Source organism: Telopea speciosissima, chromosome 7 (genome assembly GCF_018873765.1).
Source record: "Telopea speciosissima isolate NSW1024214 ecotype Mountain lineage chromosome 7, Tspe_v1, whole genome shotgun sequence".
Taxonomy (NCBI): Eukaryota; Viridiplantae; Streptophyta; class Magnoliopsida; order Proteales; family Proteaceae; genus Telopea; species Telopea speciosissima.
The window spans coordinates 52348875-52369501 of NC_057922.1; the positions used below are offsets into that span (position 1 = coordinate 52348875).

Below are 20627 nucleotides of genomic sequence, written 5' to 3' on the forward strand. Positions count from 1 at the left end.
GCTAATGTGTTGAATACCTACTGTGCATATTTAGGATAGAACATCAATGTTTTGAAAACCAACGCTCATTATAGTCCTAATGTCACCACATCAACCAAACGTGAGTTGGAGGCGCGTTTCCACATTACTCTAACTTTTGCAGTTGATGTATATTTGCATATCCCTCAAATATCAGACAAGCTTTGAAAAGCTTATTGTTCTAATTTGATTCAACGGGTTAATAGGAGACTCCAAACACGGAAATCCAAATTCTGAACTTCAGCATTGAAAGCTACTTTGATCCAATCTACCATTTCCACTATGCCATTGTATTTTATGTCATGCTTTCGCCTCCCTTTAACTGTCCACCAAGTGCTGGACTCTATTAGTAGAATTTTTTTTGGGTCCAAAGAAGATGGATCATGCTTGCCTACAGTCAGCTGGAATATGATTTGTCAACCTAAAAGATGTGGTAGTCTTAACATCAAGTTATCATATCCTATGAATCAAACCTTGCTTGCAAAGAATGCTTGAGAGCTTCCATTACCTAATTCTTCATTATGAGTTAGATTAATGAAGCAGAAATACTTTCCTCACACTGATTTACTTCATGCTTCTATCCCAATAAGTTCATCTTGGGGTTGGAAATCCATTATGGGAGCTCTCCCTCTACTCAGAAGGTTTTTTTTTTTTTTTTTTTTTTTGGCCTTTTTTAGGTTGGTAATGGTCGATCTATAAACCCTTGGGCAGATTATTGGATACCAAATTTCCCTCTCCCACTGCCCATTTACCCTCCCCCAACAAGTGCCTCAATCCGTTGATCTCTTTATCGATCCTCTCTCCAAGACTTGGAACTCGGAGATGGTGCATCATTGGTGGCCTTCAGATAATGCTCAGCAAATATATCTATCCCTTATTCCTTTATTTCCGAGGGCGGATAAATATATCTGGCTATCTAGCATCTTCACAGCGGCTTCAGCTTACTGTCTGACTATTCAAAACCGATGCTCTCCCCCACACCCAATGTGGTTGAAGTTATGGCATATTTCAACAACACCAAAAGTACAGATCTTTGCTTGGAAGCTTTTACAGGGTCATAGCCCTACTGTTGCTCTCTTATCAAGCTGGAGACTTAACATATCTCCACAATGTTTGAGGTGCACTCATAGTGTTGTTGATTCATCTCTTTTTTAGGTGCCCAATGACACACGAAGTTTAGACGCATTCTGGCTTATCTAAAATGGTTGCGTCATTGGATATATTGGAAGTAATATTTTCTCTTATTTTGAGATCGCACTCACGAAGTCATAATATCAAGGCGGGGGCATTCCTCCTTAATCTCGTATGGAGTTTGTGGGTCTCTTATTTGAACCTAATATATAGACAAACTGCCACCTTTGTTGAGAGCCTAATTCCTAAAGTTGTCTCCTTCAGTAATGAATTTTTGTAAAACTTTGAGTGGGGCATGAACCCTAGACCTCTTTCTCATAATTCATGGACTCCTCCCGTTGTAGATTTTGTCAAAAATTAATGTTGATGAGGCAAGCCTTGGTAACCTTGGGTTGGCGGGAATTGGTGGAGTTTGTCGAGACTCAAAATGTCAGGTCCTCTTTTGTTTTGCCTCTTACTCCTACACTTGCATGGCTGGAGCTAATGCGATAAGGAAGGCTCTTCATTTTGCCCTCACTCAAGAAATGGATCGAGTCTGTATTGAAAGTGGTAATCTCATGATCGATCATCAACATTTTGAATGGTAGCACTTTGTCCATCCCTTGGAGAATTGATCACCTAGCTTATTAGAGATTGTTGGCAACTTGCTACTGAGTTTGCTCAAGTGAAGTTTCAGCATACCTTGTGCAAAGGCAATTTTGTTGCTAACGCAATGGTAGGGTTTGGTGCCACTTGTCAATCAGACCTTTTCTTGGAAAAACTGGTTTCCTCTTTTTATTTTTCCTCGTGGTTGTACTTTGACTGCTGCAGTCTTTCTTTTCTTCGTGGTTTTCATTAATAAAGTTTAGGGAAAGAGACCGCTACCTGGTTGCATATGGCTTTGCAAAATGACCGCCATGCCCCCATGAAAAGGTGGAAAATCTTGAGGGTGTGACAGTCATTTCGCATGGTCCTATGTCTAAGCATAGGGACCACTAGGTAGCGTTCTTTCTCCCTAAAGTTTATTATAAAAAAAAAAAGAAAAAAAAAATAATCTGAATCCGCTAGACGGATCCAGATCCAGATCCCGATTCGAGTTAACTACCTTGGGTCCCGGCGTCCCGCTGATTTGTTTTCGGACTTCAAACCTTGAATGGCAGAAGCCACAAGCCAGGGTGTTATTTAAATCAGGATTCACCTGGATCCGTTAGCACGCCGACCCGTTTATGCACTTATCTGGGTTAGTGCGCCGGTTAACCGATGCGCACTCCCGCATTACGTTAGAGAATCGAACGCTCTGCTGTCTACACAGAGAGCGAGTGTCAGCAGACTCAGCACTTTACTTTTGCCTCGTAAAGGCCTTGAATCCCAAGACGTGTTTTCTCCCTTTCTATGATGTTTCTGTCGGGTCGTCTGCGCGCACAGTGTCGACGCCATTGTTTTCGCCTCGTTCGTTCCTATCAGATTCCTTGAAAAGAAAAAGAAATAAACTGTAAGTTTTCATTCTCTGTAACTATCCTTTCTAATTTTTCCTGGCATTCGTGTACAGTAATTCTAGGGTTTCTGTCAGTGAGTTCAGCTTCATTTCGTGTTAAAGGCATCGTTTGTAGTTTTGTCGAGCGAAAACGATAATTATAGATCGGTAAAGTAGGAATCTTGTTGCTTCTTTTTTCCTGGATATGATTCGGAAGTGGATAATTTGATGGGTCTGTTTCCTGTTCTGATTGTTTTCTTTCGATTTATTGAGTGATGGTTTTTGTTGATTTGGTTGGTTTACTGTTAATTGATTAGTTGATTGAGTTGCATGTTGTTAGATGCTTTGTAATGAATGGAAGTTTATTGGGTCACAGAGTAAGAGAAACTGCATGTACTGTATGGGTTAGCTGCTTGCTCACCCACATCTGAGTTTTCTTCCGAGTGATGGAAGATGTACTACTAGTTCAGTCATTGTTGCATTTTGGGGTTTTAAGGTTTGATGGTTTTAGGAATAAGCAAGGTTAAAATTGTACCTTATTTAGTGCTGCTCTAAGTGTATTTAGTGCTTTCACAGTTACCATGAAGTTATGTTATTGGGTCTGTTCTTATATTTCCTCTTTGCTGTAAAATATTGTTTTAGATTTCTCCCAGGGGTTATTTTGACCCTAGGGAAACAGAAACATTTCGCTATTCAAAAAGTTCTGCTCAAAATTTTTAAATTTGCCAGTTCTGACAGATTTCGCTAGAAATTTCAAACATTCCTAATGTAAGTTGAAGCTTTGAGAGAAAAGTAGTGGCATGTAGTTGATCAGAATTGTAGGTGTTAGATTGTATGAGTTTTTAGATGTTTTTTTATCCTGGTGACAAGTGGCTTATAAGCACTTGTCATCTTGAGCAGTTTCACATGGCAATGCACTGCACATTTTTTTTTCTTTGAAAAATATATGGAAGAAAAGGGAATAGAAGGGTTACAAAGTGTCGTATGACTCTTATGGATCTTCTACATGATGAGTTGGAGCACAGAATCAAGTGTTCTGTGCCATTGAAATGGGAGAAAACACGAGTAAAGGTCAACTATCTGATGAAAATAAGTTTCAAGTACCATAAACAGAATTGGAGGGCAATGCTACGTAAAAAAGCAATGACCAATAAGGTGGTATCTTGGAAGGGAGGCTAGGTTGAATAATAGGCAAGAAACAATCTTGGAAAAGAGATCTGCTGTCTTTGGATGCTGGATTGTGCACTTCCTTTAAAATATCTTGGAGGACAACTATTTGATGACTGTATATGTTCAAGGATTGTTGAGGAGCCAGTATAAAAACTGGGAGGCCCATACTGCCTGGATTTTAAGATTGAAGGCCATAAGGAGGGAAAATAACTGGGCCAAGTGAAGTCTTCCCAATGCAGTTAAAGGTTCTAGAAAGAATCTGGAGACCAAAAATTGCTAAAAGTACAGGATCTTGATGGACAATATTTGGACAGTATAAAGGTATGATAGGAGAAATTGGACGAGACAGAATCTAACGATCAGATTTGACAGAAAATAGGGTATCCACTTAGGGCAGAATGAGAAAAGAAGTAAGAAGAAATAAAAGAAGAAATATAAGGGATGATGGAAGATCACACCTGAGAAGAGATGCTCAGAACTAGAAGAAGAAAGAAGCAGAAGCCCAGAAGAAGAGCCTCCATCCATGTTTACTAAGCTTAATAGCTCAAAAACTCTTGAAATAAACTTAATTCTATTATTCATCTCATATCTAACTGATGTGAGTGTACATATAACCTTTTAAATTTCTAAAACTGATTTGTAAAAGGCCTCCTAATACTATCTTACACTAATAAAGTACATAAGAGTCAAAATTGAATTATTCTAATAGTTAATAAGTATCCAAATCTGAGGGTGGACCTTGGTGCAACGGTAAGGTTGCTCCATTGTGACCAAGTGGTCACGGGTTCAAGTCTTAGGAAACAGCCTCTCCACTAAATGGGGGTAAGGCTGAGTAAATTATGACCCTCCCCAGACCCCGCAGTGGTGGGAGCCTCGTGCACTGGGTACGCCCCATTTTTTTTAATAAGTATCCTAATCTATCTCAAACACTTGACTACTAATCTCGCGTACTAATTTCACCCTCTCTTTATGTGCTTATAAAGTGGGTTCGTTAAAATGAAACCCAAGAAAATAAAAGCCTCAACCTATAATATAACTACCCAAAGCTCAATTTTAGCTCATTTGATTGCCACTTTCCCTTTATAAACCTTTAGACTTGCGTCGAGGCCTCCATACGGGATCATAGTCTACTGCAATTACATTAGTTCCTCCAATGTTGGGGAAAACTCTTCAAAGTTTATAGTATTGGAGAATCATCACCACTCAATCGACATCCATGATCAAGTTGCCTTGATTCAACAATCCATTGTTTCACACAAACTTGAAGGAAATCAACGACCGTTAGATTCTTGATGTTGAACAAATTCCACATGCTAAATCTCGATTTGCTCTTCTTCAATAGAATGTCCCACATAGGGCTCTGTTTCTTTGATCGAATCTCAAGCCATCCTTCTTGTCAAAGCGCCATGGTCACCCATGAAGAATGTGACAAACCTTTAAAGATAGCACATCATGTTGCACTGTATTCATTAATCCACCAATAGAATACTTGACTAAACATCTTTCCTGAATTTTGAGATTGGTGTTATTCACCCAAACAACCTTGTAGGGATTATGATGGAATGTCTTTATAAACGACATTGATACAACTCTCAGTGTCAATTACCATTGTACACAACCGGTCATTGTACCTCACACTTGTTTGGAAATACTGTTATGGCCATGATGTCAAGCTTTGATACAAGAGCTGATATGGTCTGATATGTATTGAGATTGGTCATGTCAATACAATACAAAATCGATACATAAAAATATCTATGTATAGAGCTGTCTTGAACTGATACGGACTGATACAGTATCAAAATGAATCGATCACACGGTACACAGGCTGCCAGAACCCAAAAATCTCAGTTTTTGAAAGAAAACTTCTTCAGTTCTTCCTACTCTATTTTTTGACCAAAACCTAAGTGGATCCCATCTGCACTTAGAAAATGACCCAGTAGGAGTGTGATTAAACAAGAAAAAATTTGCAGTTGCCAATGAAGATTTGAATCACAAGTTATTTGAGATTGCGCTTGCCAATTAAAATTTGAATCGCATGGGTGCTACGGAGATAGAGATAACCTGACATTGGTTGGATAACATTATGTATTGCCTATTTATGGTGTACAATGCTTAAAAATTCCAGTTTTGCATTCATCATATCCTCTCTCCTATACAGCTCTGAAACGTCTCTTAAACCCGGCTTTCTGATGTGCCTCGCAATACCGATACATGACTCCTTGGTTATGGCTTCAATCATCCTTCAGAGATTGTGTACACCAAAAGAGGACGAAAAATGTAAACAGGTTGTCATTCCCCTTCACTGTCACTACCTCCTTCACTTGGCTCACGCTTCGCTTCCAAATAAACAATCTGATTCTTTTGTTGCTGTTCTGTAGCAGTAGTTATGAGATCGTCCTTGTCCGCAAAAGCTGCTAGACGAGTAGGACACTATGCAAGAAAATGATTATATCCTTTACACTTGAAGAACTATATTTCGGCCATTGTCTTTGAAGTAGATCCTTAAGAAACATGTCCTTGAGGAGCAGTAAAGTTACGGTTTGGCCTAAAAGATACCATAGAATACCTATTGGCTTGCAGTTTATTGAATGGCTTTCATGGCAGAGAATGGTGCTAATTTGGTATGGCCTTTAGAGAAAGTGTTTGCATGGAAGAACTCGGTCGAAACCTTGTCTCGGTTTCGCAACCTACCAAGATGAGATGTGGGCCGACTTTATTTTCGACCTGGGTTCGCATGGTTTTGACAGGTTTCGACCATATTTCGGTAATTTCACAAGTTTTGACCTGAACACCTATATAAATTCACTTATCCCCATCGAAACTTGAGGAAACTTGGCTTGAAACCAGGACAGACACTTGTTTATGCCAAATTTCATTTAAGTAATTGAATTTTATTTACTTAAGATTGATGCAGGTTTATCACCAAATTGGGTTTCTTTCCATAGAAATAAGTCTAGGGTTGGGTTATAGACATGTTGGGCCTTTGATCCCATGGGTTTTTCACAGACTTAACCAGCTTGCCAAAACCTGTCATATTTGGATCGATTACTCCCCTTCCATATTGGGAAACTCGATCCAAAGATTAGCCCCATCCTCCCATTTAAACCCTAGAAAAACCCACTTCTATTAAAACCCCATAAACCCTAATTTCTGCCCAGCTCATCCTAGCCATCAGAATATCACCCCAAGCTGGCCGAGTGCTCCATTCCCTCTAGGTAACACTCGATCCGAACCTGGTTCCAATCCCTTCATCCTAAATCCTAGATTCCTTCAATTTCCATTATTTAAAAACCCGAAACCCTAAACCTAATTTGCTGTTAATTCAAGTTTACACGCTTCCGCGCATTAAAACATCTCAAGACCTTCACTGATAGACTCCCCTACACCTGCCTAGCATAACCAACGCTTCAAACCTTAACCCTAACCAAACCGTAACCCAAATTTTGACCTAAAATCATATTCTGCCTCAATCGGACTATTAGTTCATATTAGATCCTGGTGTATTGGCTCCTAGTTGGTCTCCTACCAACCTAGGACTACATTAAGTGGTATCAGAGCCATGGATGAACATGGTAGACCAATGCTGCCAGCAACACCTGATCTCGTGGCTACAATACTTGAGATGCTTCAAAAGTTCTTTGCTGAACAGAGGACTATAGCTAGAGTAATGAGAGCTATGAATGAAAGATTATAGTAAATTGAGCAACAACAGGTTACTCCAATTAGGGATAGCAATCTACCCATGGAGGAGGATAGATATTAGGCATAGTTGTCAAGGATGCAAGGCGACCCAAGGCGGTGGAGAGGTGCCTAAGCGCTTAGGCGACAAGGTGTCCACCTAGGCGACCAAGGCGCCCTCAAGTGTTATTTTTTATTTGCCCCCCTCTTGTAACATTATTTATTGTGCTACAATATTTTAGTATGCTACAATATATACCTTATATCATAAAAAATCAACATTAAGCCTCCTCAAGTCATCAAAAATCAATATTAAATCACCTCAAGTCATCAAATAATCAACATTAAGCCACATCAAGTCATCAAAAATAACATTAAGCGGTTAAGCCACATCAAGTCATAAAAAATCAGCATTGAACTAGAAGACAACAGAACTGAAGAAGCAAGCTATTGGAAGTTTGAAACAATCAAAACACACATTTGGTTTATACTGTTCTTAGAAAATATGATCTTATCAATAAGTAATTAACCTGCTCTCGATTTAGAGACATATTCTTGTTCTCTAAGAAATTTGATTGATTAATTGATTTTATTTTTACATGAGACTTTTTGTATTAGGTAGAACACAAAACCAGCTTTCCAATAAATCCAACATTGCTTAAATCTGATTTATATTAAAGAAGTTGTGTTCTGGTCAAACCTTATTTGGTTTGCGCGAATGCTGTCAAAATCGCTTTGAATGAAAAATATTTTTTAATATATCAAAACAAAGGAATATTTTACCACACTTTTGGTTTATAACAATGTTTTACCCTATTAAGATTTATGGAATTTTTAGATTTGAGAAAAACCCCAGCATTTGAAAGTTGAAAATTTCATCTTATTATAAGCAAATATCCCCCTATTTGAATCCAATAAAAATAGTTAAAAAAATCAAATTCCAAGAGGATAAAAAGTCAACCCCCCAGTTCAAGAACAAAAATTGGATTTTCGGTGGTAGGTGAAATTTTCAACTTTTAAATGCTGGGGTTTTTCTCAAATTTAAAAATTCCATAAATCTTAATATGGTAAAACATTGCTATAAACCAAAAGTGCGGTAAAATAAGCTCCTACAAAAGATCCATCCCCAAGATCTGACAGGACCATTGATGCAGATCCAGGGTTCGAAAACCCGATTTGGATCACTTGTGGACCCACCCAACTAATGATTATTTAATGAAGAACTCAATTGATGTGTGTAATGGCAATCCCATAAATAAATGGAAGTTTAACCACAATCGAAAAAAGAACAAAAGGGAAACGTAACGTACAATATGGGGAGGGGCAGACTTGGAACTAAAAAGAAAATAGGGATAGACAGAAATAAGGATGGAAGGAAGGGTTATATTAGGTAGAGCACAAAACCAGCTTTCCAACAAATCCAAGATCGCTTAAATCTGATTTATATTGAAGGAGTTATGTTCCGGTCAAACCTTATTTGGTGTGCGCAAATGCTGTCAAAATCGCTCTGAATGAAAATAATTTTTTAGATATCAAAACAAATGAATATTTTACCACACTTATGATTTTTAGCAATGTTTTACCACATTAAGATTTATGGAATTTTTAGATCTGAGAAAAACCCCAGCATTAGAAAATTGAAAATTTCACGTACTGCCATAAACTCAGTTTTTGTTCTTGAACTGGGGGGTTGACTTTTCATCCCTTTGGAATTTGATTTTTTAACTATTTTTATTGGATTCAAATAAGGGGTATTTGCTTATTTATGAACAATATCTTAAATAAATGAAATAACAAATATTTCATTTACTTAAATGATATTTGATATAATTAAGTGCCCGAACCTGGTTCAACACCAATTAAACCAATTCAAGGCGTGCTGCAATAAAGCGTCAGCCGCCTAAGCACCTAGAAAACCGCCTGGACGCCTAGGCGACGCCTTGACAACTATGTTCAATACTCAATTCATGCTATTCAATCTAATGTTCCAATCGTTTGTTACACATCTATTTATAATACCCAAAAACAAAGACTCCTAATTACTTCCTTAAGCTTGGACTAATAAAAATAGAAACTCAATAAAACTCAAATTGGAAATTTCCCTAATAATGACCCAAAATAAAAGATTATATATATTTCCCAAATAAAATGAATGCTAAATATCCTACTGAACCAGAACAAGGATGGGACCTGGTTCATCTTCATATGGGTTCCCCCAATGGGTTGAGTCTGGTCCAAGGAATTGCTCCTGCATCAACCACTAGTGCTGAGAGGATGTGGGTTCCCTAGAGAGCAATCATTCGATGTTCAACTTGAATTGTCCTTCCATTGGAGCTTTCCATGTTAGCACAACCTCAGTCTTCTCTACATGCGAGTATTTTTTGAAACACTTTTAAATAGATCTTTTGCCGCTGCCCAATGTGGGTACTTTACTTGTAATCTTGTCAAACAATCTAGGATTCTTCTCTTCCCACAAACATGAAAATACTATGAAAAGAACTCCCTTCCATGGTAACTTTTTCCTCTCACAAAAGGTGCTACCTTTCAACACCAGCATAACTCCTGGATGTCTTTCAGAAATATCGAAGTCATTTGGAAAACCACAAAAAACCGGGACACTTTTTTTGTTGTTGCTATAAAGCAAAACAAGAAGAGGTTTGTCAACTGACTCACTGTCTTGTTTACACATCGAATACACATTGGGAGAAAGAAAGCACCCTTTTGGTTTCTTTCGATTCAAGTCATCAGTTAGCTTCTTCTTGTGTGCTGATTTCCGTCCCGATGTCCTGCATTTCAGAGATACATTAGCTTTCCATAGCATCTTATGAGGAAAAGGACCTGTTGGATGATCCAGATCATCAGGATGAGCAATGATACTGATGGAGAATACAAGCCATGCCAGCAGTAGAAAGAAGAAGAGCAGCAAGCCAGGTACTATGGCTGCAGAATTGGCTGTTTTTTCATGCTTGTGGTTCGTGATACCTGGACACTTTAGAAATCTGATACTCTGGTGCAGTTAAGATTGTTCAATTGGGCCTAGAAAGACTTTATTTTGGCCCCTGGGTGGGTTTTATGGGCCTTGTCTTATTATTGGTTTATTGATGTAATTGGCCTCTTTTATGAGCCCATATTTGGGGGCTTGATTTTATACACGGGATTAAGTATATGCATAAGATTATGTGGGGTCCATTATATATTAGCTAGTAACTTTGTATCTTTTAAAATTGTTTTAGATAGCTGTCATTAGAAGTGGGGCCCAATCTGGTCGTAAGTTAGGATTAGGCAGTATTTATTCTTTGTAAAAAAATTATTTTATTGTTTTTGGATTACTACTTTAGAAAGTTTAGATTGACTAGAATTCTGGTTGTTTATTTAAAGATTGTAATCTCATTCCCCCATTGAATTAATTGAATCGAGATTTAGAATTCTGTTTTGAAAAGTAGTGCGTGAGAGCTCCCCATCCCCATCCTCTTGGTCTCTTTCTCTCTCCATTCTTTCCCCCATGGCTCCATTTCCTCCCTTATTTCTTGCAGCATGTTGCTAGAATGCTAGATAGCTGTTAGTAGAATGCTATAAGGTTCTCTTTCCCCTTTTCCTTCTCTTTATTCTCTGTTCTGCAGTACGTGTTGGAGATATCCTTGACTAGATTGGATCGGCCGCAAGCTGTGAAGATTCCTGCAACTTTTTTAATGGTCTGCCTGGGAAGCTGATGCAGGAGCACTTCCATGGGTCGCCTCGAACCGTTTGAGAACCCTGATTGAGAACCGGATCCAATTGATTTTGGGTTCAATAGAATATTTAGTTTATTTATTTATTAGGTTTTTTTGTTGCATTCATTTTAATTTTAGAGTTTGATTCCATTTTGATTGAGTTAGGTAATTAGGAGATAGATTTTAATTCTATTCAAGAACTTGTTAATGATGGATCCTCAGAGCCAAAAGAAAAAGGCCCTACAGAAGATCTTACTGTTCACAATAAAATTCCTAAGCCTATTAGAAGAACAAGTGATGGCAAAAGAAGAAAGGTATTCTATTCATTACGAGGATAAAGTCCCAATTGTTCAGGTGCAGCAAGATGTGACCATGGATGACAACAAGACAACCTCTCATGTTGTGAACATCCCTCCTATTGAGTTTGTTATTCCTCGCAAGTTTCAATACATTGATGCAACATCGAAGCTTCAAATTTTAAATATTGTTTGAGTTGAAGATAAAGAGCTGTAAGTGTCCCTCCAAGTGTTTTATTTCTATCCTCGTACAAAACTCGAGGACAGGTTTTTTCCCAACAATGTGGGAATTGATGCAGTTAAGATTGTTCAATTGGGCTTAGAAAACCTTTATTTTGGCTCATGGATGGGTTTTATGGGCCTTGTGCTTCTTATTTTTGGGTTTATTAATGTAGTGAGCTCCCTTTATAAGCACATATTTGGGGTCGTAATTCTGTTCAAGGGATCAAGTATATATGGATAAGATTATGTGGGGTTCATTAGTTATTAGTTAGTAGATTGTTTTATTTTAAAATTGTTTTAGATTGCTGTCATTAGAAGTGGAGCCTGATATGGCCCTAAGTTAGGATTAGGCAGTATTTATTATTTCTAAAAGTGTTATTTTATTGTTTTTGTGTTTTTATCTTAGGAAGTTTTAGATTGAATAGAATTCTGGTTGTTTATTCTTATTTAAGGATTGTAATCCCATTCCCCCATCGAATTAATTGAATAGATTAAGAATTCAGTTTTGAAAAGTAATGTATGAGAGCTCCCCATCCTCCTCTTTTCTTTATCCCTTTTTTTTCTCTCCTCTCTTTCAACCCCCCCACTCTCCTTTTTCCTTATTTCATGCGGCATCTTGCTAGCAGGTACTCATTCCTCTTTTCCTTCTCTTTATTCTCTGTTCTCAGTACCTGTTGGAGACATCCCTGACCAGATAAGATCATCTGCAAGCTGTGAAGAGTTCAACTGTTCAATAGTCTACCTCTGAACCTGTCCGCAACTGAGGATCATACCCTTTCGTTTCTCAGTCTGCTTTATCCTCGGTCCTAATGTGGGCTTGTTTTAGAGTCCTATTTTCTTTATTTTGCTGATTCTTAAACTGCTTAATCAGGGTGGAATAGGACTTATAATTTATGTCCTGATCTCAGTCTTTCTTTGTTATTTAAAGTAGTTGAGGCAGTTTAGGACTCCAAATACAGCCTGCAATTGGGGAGTATCCTAGTTTCTTTTTGTCTCTTTTCTTTCCTATTTTGAGTCCTAAGCAGCTTTACCTTGTTCTATAAATAAATGTAAAGGGTGAAAGACAACCTAAGGCGGGGGGCGGGGGCCGGGGGGGGGTGAATAGGTTGTATCTAGTGGATTTGGTCCTTTTTTAAAATTAATTGCTCAATTAAAATAAACAAAACAACTGCCCACAAGAGAAATGATTTTATAGTGGTTTGACTCTTAAGAGTCTACATCCACTCCTTTGAACACTTGAGAGAATTCCACTAGTTCTTCCCTTTCAATACAGTAGGTAGAGAAATTACACCCTTTACACAATCTTTACAGGACATGAGGATCCGTGCATTACCTATGTGCAGCCTAGGCTAATGCACCCTTAGGTTGATCAAGAGCCCTACAAACTCTAGATCAACTCTAAGAACAACTAAATACAAGTAAAGAGATAAGGAAGGATAGTACCTATTTGGAGTATTACAATTACTCCTTGTGCAATGTGGAATGAATTGAATGTATGCACAAAATGAAGGCTGCTTTAATGCTCCTTTTGATGAGGTATCTTGGAGCAATGATGGATGCCTTGGGAGACTGGAGTTGACTTGAAAGAAGTCGTGACTTGATGATCTTCAACTCAAGGTCAAAAGTACTTGAAAAGGACTTGAATGCTCTCAATTAAAGTTATCAATTGAATAGTAATAATTGCTCAAAAAGCTGTGCAGCCTTTGTTTTTTATTGACATATTTATATCCAAAAAGACTGAGGAAAAAGAGGCTCTAATGGTCATAAAACGGTCACATTTTTACTCTGACGGTCGACCTTCAACCCTGACGATCGATCGGCAAATGTAGCCATTAGGGGTGAAAACTAGCCATTGGAGAACAGCTGGGTCTGACAGTCGATGTCTCCAGTTGACCATCACAGTTTGACGGTGCGACCGTCAGGTCAGTGTTTCTGATGGATGCACATTGTCTTTTTTGACGGTTGACCGTCAAACAATTAACTCTGTTTTCACTGTTTGACTTTGGGAATCTCTTCACCAACACATTTCTACTATGTTTGGGTCATTTTATAAGGTTGTTGGCTATCACCTAAGGTCTATCTAAGTCATGCAAATGGAGTGCCATTACATTCTGCAAGATTTGTGTGCTATCCTGGACTAAGTGCACACGAACATCTTCATGATTCTTCATGATTTCAATTCTTGAGCAGCTTCTTGTCTTTGCTTTAAGACTTCGAGTCTTGAGCTGCTTCTCATCTGTACTTGGTGTCCTTTTTATGTCTTCAATCCTTTCCAAATCTTGGGTTGCTTGACTTGCATTCTTTCTTCAGTAAAGGGGTCCTACTCTTTGATTCTCCATACTGAAATACTACAAAACACTAGCACTTGAAATATGATTGTTAAATGTCCTCAAATGTTTGTTATCATCAATACTTAGTTGTAATACACTTAGGAGAGTGGGTATTTTCCTAACAAAGGACTGCAGCCCGACCAATTGATTTTCAAGTTAATAAAAGCTGTTGCTTTGTTGGTTATGTGGATTTCTGGCCTACTCTTGTGGATTCAAGAGTGTTTGCTCAGTAAATTCTGAGTGTTTACTTCTGTGGACTCAGAAGTAGGGCTTTGGTGGATTCCAGCCGGCAGGTTGGGTAGATTCCTGATCTGATTTCTATCCTTCTATCAAGTTTTAAGGGAAGAATGTCTAAGCTATACACCTTGCAATCTCGTGTTCTGCCGGGACACTTTAATTTCAGGTTGGTACTTTATTTAATAAATTGTTCCTGTGGTTAAATCTTGCTATTACATGCAATTAAATTGATATCAGATTATTAAAATCTGTTTCTGTTTTATCTCCCAGTTTTCTAATCGATTTCAGAATCCTAGTTTAATATAACTTTTTGAATTCTGGTTTTCTGCAACTGAGAATTCTTCTACGGTTTTGAATTCTACTTGCTGTTTAATCATTAGTTCAAGTCAGTATTTATTTTACTTTGTTTTGAAGCCTAAAATCCTGCACTTGCACCACCTACTCAAGTCACAAGTTCCGAACTTTTGAGTCTTTCCTGAAATCCCATTTATGTTTTTTTTGGCGTGCGCTACTTATCCTATCTATCTCTCTAGCTTCTTCTCGTCATTCTAATCACTCCAATCTTGATACCGCTTGCATCCTGCTGAAGAAGAAGCCCACCTCCCACAGGATAAGCGTCTTCTAGCTTCGACCAAAACTGTCTCCGGGTCCGCCTGAGGCGGAGAGAATAAACGGACTCCTCAAGGGCTACTTAAGGCACTTTAGTGCAAACCAGACTACCCAAATGACCGGGCAGATCTCATGTATTGATGTATTCAACCAGCTCATGATTTGTGCCCTTCCTCCCAAAGCATTCCGTCTGATATACGTACTGGTATCACCCTGTGAAGCAAAGCCGGAGTCCTAAATAACTTTGGATCTACCCATTGGATTCCTATCAAACTTTACAGGTCTGTTTAACTGTCTAAACTGAGTACTCGGCCAGGGTTTTGTACCTGTCTGATTTGTTTGGGTTAAGCTATCAAGTGTTCTCCAAAATCTGGTAGTTCCTTATTCCTGTGAGGCTGGATTTTCTTAGGTTTTCTAAATCACGATCCCTTAGGTGAATAGGAATCCCATTAAACACACAACTGGATGAAGAAAGATTTTAAAGTAAAATTCCCATTGCTGTTAAGGGTTGATATTCTTCTGTCCTTGACCATCTGTGGTTAAAAACACATCCTGTAGCATGTCAATAAGGTTGTGGGCCTTTTCGAAATTTGGTTCCCTACTCTCTTCTAAATTTCAAACTAATGTGGTTAGCCCTCTTTCTCTTGGTGCAATTTTTGGGAAGCACCAGTTCAAAACCCAAATTCCATCAGCTCTGCGTTCAAATGTTTACTTATATATATATATATATATATATATATATATATATATATATATATATATTTGTCCTTTAATACAACCTCTCTACTTCAACCAATTGTAGACCCATCTATACCCCTGTTGTTAAGATCCTATGTCAATTCAATGTGCTTTTGGTAGGTCTATGCGGGTGCCTTGGCTGTCCTAAATCATGCACTCATTATCTCTAAGCTTAAGAGTAGGGTTCTCAACTAATGTATGTCTTTAATATATCTTTTTTTCTTCTGGTAAAATGTCTTTAATAGATCATGCACATAGTTTCTGTACTCTTTCAGATTGAACTTATCGGATGAGATTGAAAGAAGGCTGGATAATGGGGTTAAACTCACTAAAACAGCAAGTAGTTACACCCCACCCACAAGCAGAACCATAGGGTAAGATTCCAGCAGAACAAAGGGTTCGATGGCTATAGGCTCGAGGCTTATCAAGCTCAAATTCTGGCCAGGTGTAGGCCTATGGCAGAAGAAAAATATCTCCAAATGAGGTGGAGATCCAATGGTGGGATTGGTAGTTACAATAGAGAAAATAAAAATAGGAACTTATGGAATTCAGATTTAGTAACTTACAGGTTCTTACAAACTACAGGGCAGGTCACCTTCAAAGTTGGATCAGTTGTAGAGACTAGGCAATGGAGCTAACTCTCCAAGTATAATGATCAACTGATGGTTGGATTGAGAAGAGTAAAATCTGAACTTAGAAATTAGAACCTGCAATTAGAAACTCACTGAGATACAATGATCCAACCAGCGGATGAAAGTCAATTTCTGGTTAATAGAAGGACTCCAATGTTTGAATATGACTCCCAAATAACTTAATAATCTGTTGAACAGATTAGGAGTTACATGGAGTAACAGTTGCAGCAGGAGAACTTCAGAACTTAGCAACCACATGACTGGAACAAGGGAGGGTCAGATCTGGTTACAACCATGGAACTAAGTCTTAGTTTCTACAGAAACCGAGAAGAATGGTGGATTCTGGATTGTACCAGGTTTCGACCAGTTTTGGCCATATTTCGAATATTTCGGTAGTTTTGACAAAAACAATACCGAGTTTTGACCAGCCCGGTTTCGACCTGTTTCGGTAGTTTCGACCAGTTTCAACCAGCCCATGACATTTCGAGTTTGGCCATAAAATATCAGGTTTCGGCTGAAACCTGGGAAATCTAGATTTTGGCCAGAGGGTTGAAGCTGGCCTTGAAACAGAGATTTAGAACCTTGGCTACAACTTCAGCCAAACTCCTTGTGTATACCAGCAACCAGGTGTCTCAGTAGGGCATCAACAGTAGCAGCAATCACTCGAACGAGGTGGTGTATAGTTGCAGAAAATCAAGAGCAAAATAGCAAGAAGAGAGAGAGAAAAGAGAAGAAGGGAAGAGAAGGGGGATATAACCAAGGTCTCTCACCTGTGATCTAGGTCACTCTCTCACTAACCAATGGGGCATCTCATAGCAAATAAAGGCAAAAAAGCCAATATTCTTTCATTATCAAAATCGATGGAATGGCTTGAGGCCTTACACTTTCTTATATGGATGTAGCCTACTTCTAGAATATAGAAACAAACTAAAATATTAACTACTAGTAACTAATAGGAATCTTCTCATTGTAGAGAGAGAGGTTTCCTTTTTACGTAAGCCATTTTAAAAATAGAAAGTTCCTAATCTGAAAAATAGAAACTAAAATAGAAACTAAACTCTATTTTCGTGTAGGCTCCTCAGGCTATTTGGGCTTATAGAAATGGACCCTTTACTATAGAAAAATCAATACCCATATAACCCATTGGGGACATAAATTTGGGCCTAACTTATTGAACCGTGGGCTCAATTTGACCCAAAAAAACTGAGCCAAACCCAATCCGAAAATTCTTCTTCGTCCATGGGCTGTGATCTGCATTATTGGAGTTTGAGCTCAGAAGGGTAACAGTTTTAACTATGTTTGAAGAGGACTCACGACACTAAGGGATAGCGCCACTATAGCAAACCTTACCCAAAACTGGCTTACAACATGAAATAGAGTGTTAGAAAAATGGGGAAATTGCCCAGGTCTACTAGCTAAGGAAATTAATTACAAGTTTAGTTGGTTTCAAATTTATTTTACATTCATAAGTTTCAAATTTGAAAAGATTTACTTAATCCCCCAAAGATAGTTATTGCTTATGAGTCCCAAGAAAAAATAAAATGGATCTTCCAAAAATACCGCCAACAATACTTCTCCCAAGTCCCAACCGTTCCATTATGAAAAAAAAAATGAATTTATCGTTGGAGAAAGTTGTGCAGAGACTTCTTCGGCTTGTACATGAAATGGAACATAATGGAGTTCAGCCAAATGTTGTGACAATATGCACCTTATTGGCTGCCTGTGGCCGCTGTGATCAAGCAGTGAAAATTGATTCTGTTCTTTCAGCAGCTGAGATGCGGGGCATTGAATTGAACACAGTTGCTTATAACTCAGCCATTGGAAGCTATATGAATGTGGGGGAATATGAAAAAGCTTTAAACTTGTATAGATCTATGAAAGAAAAGAAAGTCCCACCTGATTAGTGGTTCTTGCAAGATGGCAAAATATGGTGAAGCACTCAAGTTTGTGGATGACATGATGTATTTAAAAATTCCTATGTCTGTAGAGGTATATTCATCTGCAATTTGTACTTACAGCAAACAGGTAAGTACTTTCACAAAATTCATTTCCCCAAAATCAAGTTACAAATCAACAGGAGGATGTCATCTCTTAAGTGCTTTCTGAACTGGGAAAAACCACATGCGTTATTTGAAGATATGTAAATGAATGATATAACATCAGATTCTATTGCATGCTCATCTTTGATGAGAGTTTTCAATAGAGGAGGTCAGCCAGCCCGGGTTCTTCTTCTAGCAGAGATGATGAAAGTGAAAAGAATCCCATTTAATGATGCTACTTTCTTTGAAATGATATCAGCCTTTTAAAAAAAAAAAAAAAACATGTAAGATGGTAGGAGACAAATTCCTTTTTTTTTGTTTTGCTTCTCTTCATAATGGAACGGTTGGGAGAAGTGATGTTGGGTGTATTTTCGGAAGATCAGTTTTATTTTTTCTTGGGACTCATAAGCAATAACTACCTTTGGGGGATTAAGTATCTTTTCAAATTTGAAACTTGTAAATGTAAAACAAATTTGAAACCAACTAAACTTGTAATTAATTTCCTTAACTAGTAGATCTGGGCAATTTCCCCTAGAAAAAATTCCTATACTGATGTATTGCAGAGAATTGAAAAAGTAAAGTACTTCTCAACTTATAGTGATAAGCTTCAAATGACTATCAACAGAAAACTGTTCTCTTTACCATAAGCTGGTTTGGAAGTTTGTGTTACATATCTCTACATATATATCATGGCAGGACTTTAGCTCCTTTTCAAACTTGGAAAATCCCTGAAGGATTAATACATGAATTTCAACATGCTAATTATAAAATTTCCTAACAACCTATAATAATCCAAATTTTTTTTTTGGGGGGGGTGTTTGAGATGCCAACTCACTTAAAAACTAGTGCGGCTCAAAACTTAACCTACCTACTCTCAATATGGCTCAAAGCAAAATCTTACTAAAAATAGTAACAGTCGTACTCTATGTAATAGTCCTAGATTGGTAGGAGACCAACAAGGAGCCAGTACACCAGGATCTAATATAAACTGGTAGTCCGATTGGGGCAGAATATGATTTTAGGGCAAAATTAGGGTTAGGGTTAGGGTTTGAGGTGTTGGTTATGCTAGGAAGGTGTAGGGGAGTCTATCAGTGAAGGTCTTGAGATGTTTTGATGGGTGAAAGTGTGTAAACTTGAATGGGCAGCAAATTAGGGTTAGGGTTTCGTGTTTTGAAAAAGAGGAAAAGATGGATTTCTAGGGTTTGGCTGGACAGAAGTTAACCAAACGCGAATGGTTTTCTTAGGAGGGTATGAGGGATAATCGGTCAGATTTGTAGACTGTTCTGACGGTTGGTTTGGTTTGGGCAGAATTTAGGTTATGGGAATGTTGTTCAGTGATGGGGGGATGTTAGGGTTTGGTGGTTTAGAGGATTAGAAGAAGAAGGACGGGGATGGGGATGCTTCCACTTACTTGTAATGGCAGAAAATTATTGAAGTAGCTTGTTGATGGAGGAACTTGAATAAAAATTGAATCTTTGATTGAAACTAGAAAGTAGAACTTGAACATAACAGCAGTGGAGAAAATAAAAACCAATTTGAACCACCCAGGCTTCGCAACGCAAGGTGTCAATCGGATCAAACACTGATTCCTTCAAATGATCCACCCGGGCTGCACACCACAAGGTGTCGATTGGATCAAACACCAATCCCACTAGCCTTGATCAAACGCAAGACAAAAATCTTCAATAGAGAAGAAGAGCAGCAAAAAACTTTTCATTAATCAAAATTCGTGTTCAATGTTTGCCTCCCATACAACCTTATATAAAAGTCTTATAAATGGACTCCTACACTAAAAAGGAAAGGCCTAACCCAATCCTTAACCTATTAGGTAACCTCAACTGACTAGGAAAGTGAACTAACAAAGGAAATAGACTCAAAACATGGCTGGACTTATAGAGTCCTAATCCCACCCAACTTAAATAACAATTAAATAGTCACATGATGACTTAAGTCGTCACATGACCACTTAACCAAGTCACATGATCACTTAAGTGATTACATGACCACTAACCAAATAAAAAGAAAGCTACTAACTAATCCCGATGTAACCTACATATGACCTTGGATAACAAATAAAAAAAAGAGCGTTGTGATAAACTACTAACTAATCCCGTATGTAACCTTATTACCCATAGTTTAGGCCCATAAAAGTGGCCTATTACATTGAAAACCCATGGGATCAAAGGCCCAACATGTATATAACCCAACCCTAGACTTATTCCTAATAAAAGAAGCCTAGTTTGGTGATAAATCTGCATCAGTATATATCTTACTTGTCAAGGCATCGCCTTGTGACAGCATGCCTTATATTTATCAGTTTTTTGACACTTCATGAGTATAATCCATTATGACAAGAAAAAG

General features: G+C 38.1%; 1 protein-coding gene across 2 annotated transcripts in view; it reads left to right on the top strand.

Annotated features, from left to right (window-relative positions):
* The first annotated feature begins 2489 nt into the window (after positions 1-2489).
* The window catches only part of LOC122667632 (FRIGIDA-like protein 3), a 28177-nt gene continuing 10039 nt past the window's right edge, over positions 2490-20627 (top strand). Inside the window, exon 1 of one of the 2 annotated variants that reach the window (XM_043863992.1) lies at positions 2490-2620. The gene's annotated coding sequence lies outside the window, so the exon portion shown is untranslated. The remainder of the gene's footprint in view (positions 2621-20627) is intronic. The other variant, XM_043863993.1, reaches the window with a different exon arrangement.